The sequence below is a fragment of the Halictus rubicundus genome, unplaced genomic scaffold, assembly GCF_050948215.1.
Source record: "Halictus rubicundus isolate RS-2024b unplaced genomic scaffold, iyHalRubi1_principal scaffold0067, whole genome shotgun sequence".
Taxonomy (NCBI): Eukaryota; Metazoa; Arthropoda; class Insecta; order Hymenoptera; family Halictidae; genus Halictus; species Halictus rubicundus.
This window is the reverse complement of record NW_027488608.1, coordinates 1-9149: the sequence shown is the minus strand read 5'-3', so window position 1 is coordinate 9149 and position 9149 is coordinate 1.

Here is a 9149-nt window from a genome sequence, read left to right as displayed (position 1 = left end):
TTACTAGAATATAGAAGAATATACCAGAATATACCATAATATTACTAGAATATAGAAGAATATACCAGAATATACCATAATACTACTAGAATATAGAAGAATATACCAGAATATACAATAATATTACTAGAATATAGAAGAATATACCAGAATATACTTGAATATTCCAGAATATACCATAATATTACTCGAATATGGAAGAACATACGAGAATATACGATAATATTACTAGAATATAGGAGAATATACCATAATATTACTAGAATATAGAAGAATATACCAGAATATACCATAATATTACTAGAATATAGAAGAATATACCAGAATATACCAAAATATTACTAGAATATAGAAGAATATACCAGAATAAACCAAAATATTACTCGAATATAGAAGAATATACGAGAATCTACCATAATATTACTAGAATATAGAAGAATATAACAGAATATACCATAATATTACAAGAATATAGAAGAATACACCAGACTATACCATAATATTACTAGAATATAGAAGAATATACAAGAATATACCTGAATATACCTGAATATACTAGAATATAGCAGAATATACCAGAATATACTTGAATATACCAGAATATACCATAATATTACTCGAATATAGAAGAATATACGAGAATATATGATAATATTACTAGAATATAGGAGAATATACCATAATATTACTAGAATATAGAAGAATATTCGAGAATATAATAGAATATAGCAGAATATACCAGAATATACTTGAATATACCAGAATATACCATAATATTACTCGAATATGGAAGAATATACGAGAATATACCATAATATTACTAGAATATAGAAGAATATACGAGAATATACCTGAATATACTAGAATATAGCAGAATATGCCAGAATATACCATAATATTACTAGAATATAGGAGAATATACCATAATATTACTAGAATATAGAAGAATATACGAGAATATACCTGAATATACTAGACTATACCAGAATATACCAGAATATACCAGAATATACCATAATATTACTCAAATATAGAAGAATATATGAGAATATACGATAATATTACTAGAATATAGGAGAATATACCATAACATTACTAGTATATAGAAGAATATTCGAGAATATACTAGAATATAGCAGAATATACCAGAATATACTTGAATATACCAGAATATACCATAATATTACTCGAATATGGAAGAATATACGAGAATATACCATAATATTACTCGAATATAGAAGAATATACGAGAATATACGATAATATTACTAGAATATAGGAGAATACACCATAATATTACTAGAATATAGAAGAATATTCGAGAATATACTAGAATATAGCAGAATACACCAGAATATACTTGAATATACCAGAATATACCATAATATTACTCGAATATAGAAGAATATACCAGAATATACCTGAATATACCTGAATATACTAGAATATGGCAGAATATACCAGAATATACTTGAATATACCAGAATATACCATAATATTACTCGAATATGGAAGTATATACGAGAATATACCATAATATTACTAGAATATAGAAGAATATACCAGAATATACAATAATATTACTAGAATATAGAAGAATATACCAGAATATACTTAAATATTCCAGAATATACCATAATATTACTCGAATATGTAAGAACATACGAGAATATACGATAATATTACTACAATATAGGAGAATATACCATAATATTACTAGAATATAGAAGAATATTCGCAAATATACTAGAATATAGCAGAATATACCAGAATATACTTGAATATACCAGAATATACCATAATATTACTCGAATATAGAAGAATATACGAGAATATACCAAAATATTCTAGAATATAACAGAATATAATAGAATATACGAGAATATAGCAGAATATGAAAGAATATACCATAATATTACTAGAATATAGAAGAATATACCAGAATATACCATAATATTACTAGAATATAGAAGAATATACCAGAATATACCATAATATTACTAGAATATAGAAGAATATTCGAGAATATACCAGAATATAGTAGAATATACCAGAATATACTTGAATATACCATAATATACCAAAATATTACTCGAATATAGAAGAATATACGAGAATCTACCATAATATTACTAGAATATAGAAGAATATAACAGAATATACCATAATATTACAAGAATATAGAAGAATATACCAGAATATACCATAATATTACTAGAATATAGAAGAATATACAAGAATATACCTGAATATACCTGAATATACTAGAATATAGCAGAATATACCAGAATATACTTGAATATACCAGAATATACCATAATATTACTCGAATATAGAAGAATATACGAGAATATATGATAATATTACTAGAATATAGGAGAATATACCATAATATTACTAGAATATAGAAGAATATACGAGAATATACCTGAATATACTAGAATATAGCAGAATATGCCAGAATATACCATAATATTACTAGAATATAGGAGAATATACCATAATATTACTAGAATATAGAAGAATATACGAGAATATACCATAATATTACTAGAATATAGAAGAATATACCAGAATATACCATAATATTACTAGAATATAGAAGAATATACCAGAATATACCATAATATTACTAGAATATAGAAGAATATACGAGAATATACCTGAATATACTAGAATATACCAGAATATACCAGAATATACAAGAATATACCATAATATACCATAATATTACTCGAATATAGAAGAATATACGAGAATATACCATAATGTTACTAGAATATAGAAGAATATACCAGAATATACCATAATATTACTAGAATATAGAAGAATATACCAGAATATACCATAATATTACTAGAATATGGAAGAATATACCAGAATATACTTGAATATACCAGAATATACCATAATATTACTCGAATATAGAAGAATATACGAGAATATACGATAATATTACTAGAATATAGGAGAATACACCATAATATTACTAGAATATAGAAGAATATTCGAGAATATACTAGAATATAGCAGAATATACCAGAATATACTTGAATATACCAGAATATACCATAATATTACTCGAATATAGAAGAATATACCAGAATATACCAGAATATACAAGAATATACCATAATATACCATAATATTACTCGAATATAGAAGAATATACGAGAATATACCATAATGTTACTAGAATATAGAAGAATATAGGAGAATATACCTGAATATACTAGACTATACCAGAATATACCAGAATATACCAGAATATACCATAATATTACTCAAATATAGAAGAATATATGAGAATATACGATAATATTACTAGAATATAGGAGAATATACCATAACATTACTAGTATATAGAAGAATATTCGAGAATATACTAGAATATAGCAGAATATACCAGAATATACTTGAATATACCAGAATATACCATAATATTACTCGAATATGGAAGAATATACGAGAATATACCATAATATTACTCGAATATAGAAGAATATACGAGAATATACCATGATATTACTAGAATAAAGAAGAATATACCAGAATATACCATAATATTACTAGAATATAGAAGAATATACCAGAATATACCTGAATATACTACAATATACCAGAATATACAAGAATATACCATAATATACCATAATATTACTCGAATATAGAAGAATATACGAGAATATACCATAATGTTACTAGAACATAGAAGAATATACCAGAATATACCATAATATTACTAGAATATAGAAGAATATACCAGAATATACCATAATATTACTAGAATATAGAAGAATATACCAGAATATACCATAATATTACTAGAATATAGAAGAATATACCAGAATATACTTGAATATACCAGAATATACCATAATATTACTCGAATATGGAAGTATATACGAGAATATACCATAATATTACTAGAATATAGAAGAATATACCAGAATATACCATAATATTACTAGAGTATAGAAGAATATACCAGAATATACCATAATATTACTAGAATATAGAAGAATATATCAGAATATACAATAATATTACTAGAATATAGAAGAATATACCAGAATATACTTAAATATTCCAGAATATACCATAATATTACTCGAATATGGTAGAACATACGAGAATATACGATAATATTACTAGAATATAGGAGAATATACCATAATATTACTAGAATATAGAAGAATATTCGCAAATATACTAGAATATAGCAGAATATACCAGAATATACTTGAATATACCAGAATATACCATAATATTACTCGAATATAGAAGAATATACGAGAATATACCAAAATATACTAGAATATAACAGAATATAATAGAATATACGAGAATATAGCAGAATATGAAAGAATATACCATAATATTACTAGAATATAGAAGAATATACCAGAATATACCATAATATTACTAGAATATAGAAGAATATACCAGAATATACCATAATATTACTAGAATATAGAAGAATATTCGAGAATATACCAGAATATAGTAGAATATACCAGAATATACTTGAATATACCATAATATACCAAAATATTACTCGAATATAGAAGAATATACGAGAATATACCTGAATATACTAGAATATAGCAGAATATGCCAGAATATACCATAATATTACTAGAATATAGGAGAATATACCATAATATTACTAGAATATAGAAGAATATACGAGAATATACCATAATATTACTAGAATATAGAAGAATATACCAGAATATACCATAATATTACTAGAATATAGAAGAATATACCAGAATATACCATAATATTACTAGAATATAGAAGAATATACGAGAATATACCTGAATATACTAGAATATACCAGAATATACCAGAATATACAAGAATATACCATAATATACCATAATATTACTCGAATATAGAAGAATATACGAGAATATACCATAATGTTACTAGAATATAGAAGAATATACCAGAATATACCATAATATTACTAGAATATAGAAGAATATACCAGAATATACCATAATATTACTAGAATATAGAAGAATATACCAGAATATAGGAGAATACACCATAATATTACTAGAATATAGAAGAATATACGAGAATATACTAGAATATAGCAGAATATACCAGAATATACTTGAATATACCAGAATATACCATAATATTACTCGAATATAGAAGAATATACCAGAATATACCTGAATATACCTGAATATACTAGAATATGGCAGAATATACCAGAATATACTTGAATATACCAGAATATACCATAATATTACTCGAATATGGAAGTATATACGAGAATATACCATAATATTACTAGAATATAGAAGAATATACCAGAATATACCATAATATTACTAGAGTATAGAAGAATATACCAGAATATACCATAATATTACTAGAATATAGAAGAATATATCAGAATATACAATAATATTACTAGAATATAGAAGAATATACCAGAATATACTTAAATATTCCAGAATATACCATAATATTACTCGAATATGGTAGAACATACGAGAATATACGATAATATTACTAGAATATAGGAGAATATACCATAATATTACTAGAATATAGAAGAATATTCGCAAATATACTAGAATATAGCAGAATATACCAGAATATACTTGAATATACCAGAATATACCATAATATTACTCGAATATAGAAGAATATACGAGAATATACCAAAATATACTAGAATATAACAGAATATAATAGAATATACGAGAATATAGCAGAATATGAAAGAATATACCATAATATTACTAGAATATAGAAGAATATACCAGAATATACCATAATATTACTAGAATATAGAAGAATATACCAGAATATACCATAATATTACTAGAATATAGAAGAATATTCGAGAATATACCAGAATATAGTAGAATATACCAGAATATACTTGAATATACCATAATATACCAAAATATTACTCGAATATAGAAGAATATACGAGAATCTACCATAATATTACTAGAATATAGAAGAATATAACAGAATATACCATAATATTACAAGAATATAGAAGAATATACCAGAATATACCATAATATTACTAGAATATAGAAGAATATACAAGAATATACCTGAATATACCTGAATATACTAGAATATAGCAGAATATACCAGAATATACTTGAATATACCAGAATATACCATAATATTACTCGAATATAGAAGAATATACGAGAATATATGATAATATTACTAGAATATAGGAGAATATACCATAATATTACTAGAATATAGAAGAATATACGAGAATATACCTGAATATACTAGAATATAGCAGAATATGCCAGAATATACCATAATATTACTAGAATATAGGAGAATATACCATAATATTACTAGAATATAGAAGAATATACGAGAATATACCATAATATTACTAGAATATAGAAGAATATACCAGAATATACCATAATATTACTAGAATATAGAAGAATATACCAGAATATACCATAATATTACTAGAATATAGAAGAATATACGAGAATATACCTGAATATACTAGAATATACCAGAATATACCAGAATATACAAGAATATACCATAATATACCATAATATTACTCGAATATAGAAGAATATACGAGAATATACCATAATGTTACTAGAACATAGAAGAATATACCAGAATATACCATAATATTACTAGAATATAGAAGAATATACCAGAATATACCATAATATTACTAGAATATAGAAGAATATACCAGAATATACCATAATATTACTAGAATATAGAAGAATATACCAGAATATACTTGAATATACCAGAATATACCATAATATTACTCGAATATAGAAGAATATACGAGAATATACGATAATATTACTAGAATATAGGAGAATACACCATAATATTACTAGAATATAGAAGAATATTCGAGAATATACTAGAATATAGCAGAATATACCAGAATATACTTGAATATACCAGAATATACCATAATATTACTCGAATATAGAAGAATATACCAGAATATACCTGAATATACCTGAATATACTAGAATATGGCAGAATATACCAGAATATACTTGAATATACCAGAATATACCATAATATTACTCTAATATGGAAGTATATACGAGAATATACCATAATATTACTAGAATATAGAAGAATATACCAGAATATACCATAATATTACTAGAGTATAGAAGAATATACCAGAATATACCATAATATTACTAGAATATAGAAGAATATACCAGAATATACAATAATATTACTAGAATATAGAAGAATATACCAGAATATACTTAAATATTCCAGAATATACCATAATATTACTCGAATATGTAAGAACATACGAGAATATACGATAATATTACTAGAATATAGGAGAATATACCATAATATTACTAGAATATAGAAGAATATTCGCAAATATACTAGAATATAGCAGAATATACCAGAATATACTTGAATATACCAGAATATACCATAATATTACTCGAATATAGAAGAATATACGAGAATATACCAAAATATACTAGAATATAACAGAATATAATAGAATATACGAGAATATAGCAGAATATGAAAGAATAAACCATAATATTACTAGAATATAGAAGAATATACCAGAATATACCATAATATTACTAGAATATAGAAGGAATATACCAGAATATACCATAATATTACTAGAATATAGAAGAATATTCGAGAATATACCAGAATATAGTAGAATATACCAGAATATACTTGAATATACCATAATATACCAAAATATTACTCGAATATAGAAGAATACACGAGAATCTACCATAATATTACTAGAATATAGAAGAATATAACAGAATATACCATAATATTACAAGAATATAGAAGAATATACCAGAATATACCATAATATTACTAGAATATAGAAGAATATACAAGAATATACCTGAATATACCTGAATATACTAGAATATAGCAGAATATACCAGAATATACTTGAATATACCAGAATATACCATAATATTACTCGAATATAGAAGAATATACGAGAATATATGATAATATTACTAGAATATGGGAGAATATACCATAATATTACTAGAATATAGAAGAATATACGAGAATATACCTGAATATACTAGAATATAGCAGAATATGCCAGAATATACCATAATATTACTAGAATATAGGAGAATATACCATAATATTACTAGAATATAGAAGAATATACGAGAATATACCATAATATTACTAGAATATAGAAGAATATACCAGAATATACCATAATATTACTAGAATATAGAAGAATATACCAGAATATACCATAATATTACTAGAATATAGAAGAATATACGAGAATATACCTGAATATACTAGAATATACCAGAATATACAAGAATATACCATAATATACCATAATATTACTCGAATATAGAAGAATATACGAGAATATACCATAATGTTACTAGAACATAGAAGAATATACCAGAATATACCATAATATTACTAGAATATAGAAGATAATACCAGAATATACCATAATATTACTAGAATATAGAAGAATATACCAGAATATACCATAATATTACTAGAATATAGAAGAATATACCAGAATATACTTGAATATACCAGAATATACCATAATATTACTCGAATATAGAAGAATATACGAGAATATACGATAATATTACTAGAATATAGGAGAATACACCATAATATTACTAGAATATAGAAGAATTTCGAGAATATACTAGAATATAGCAGAATATACCAGAATATACTTGAATATACCAGAATATACCATAATATTACTCGAATATAGAAGAATATACCAGAATATACCACAATATACAAGAATATACCATAATATACCATAATATTACTCGAATATAGAAGAATATACGAGAATATACCATAATGTTACTAGAATATAGAAGTATATAGGAGAATATACCATAATATTACTAGAATATAGAAGAATATACGAGAATATACCTGAATATACTAGACTATACCAGAATATACCAGCATATACCAGAATATACCATAATATTACTCGAATATAGAAGAATATATAAGAATATACGATAATATTACTAGAATATAGGAGAATATACCATAACATTACTAGTATATAGAAGAATATTCGAGAATATACTAGAATATAGCAGAATATACCAGAATAT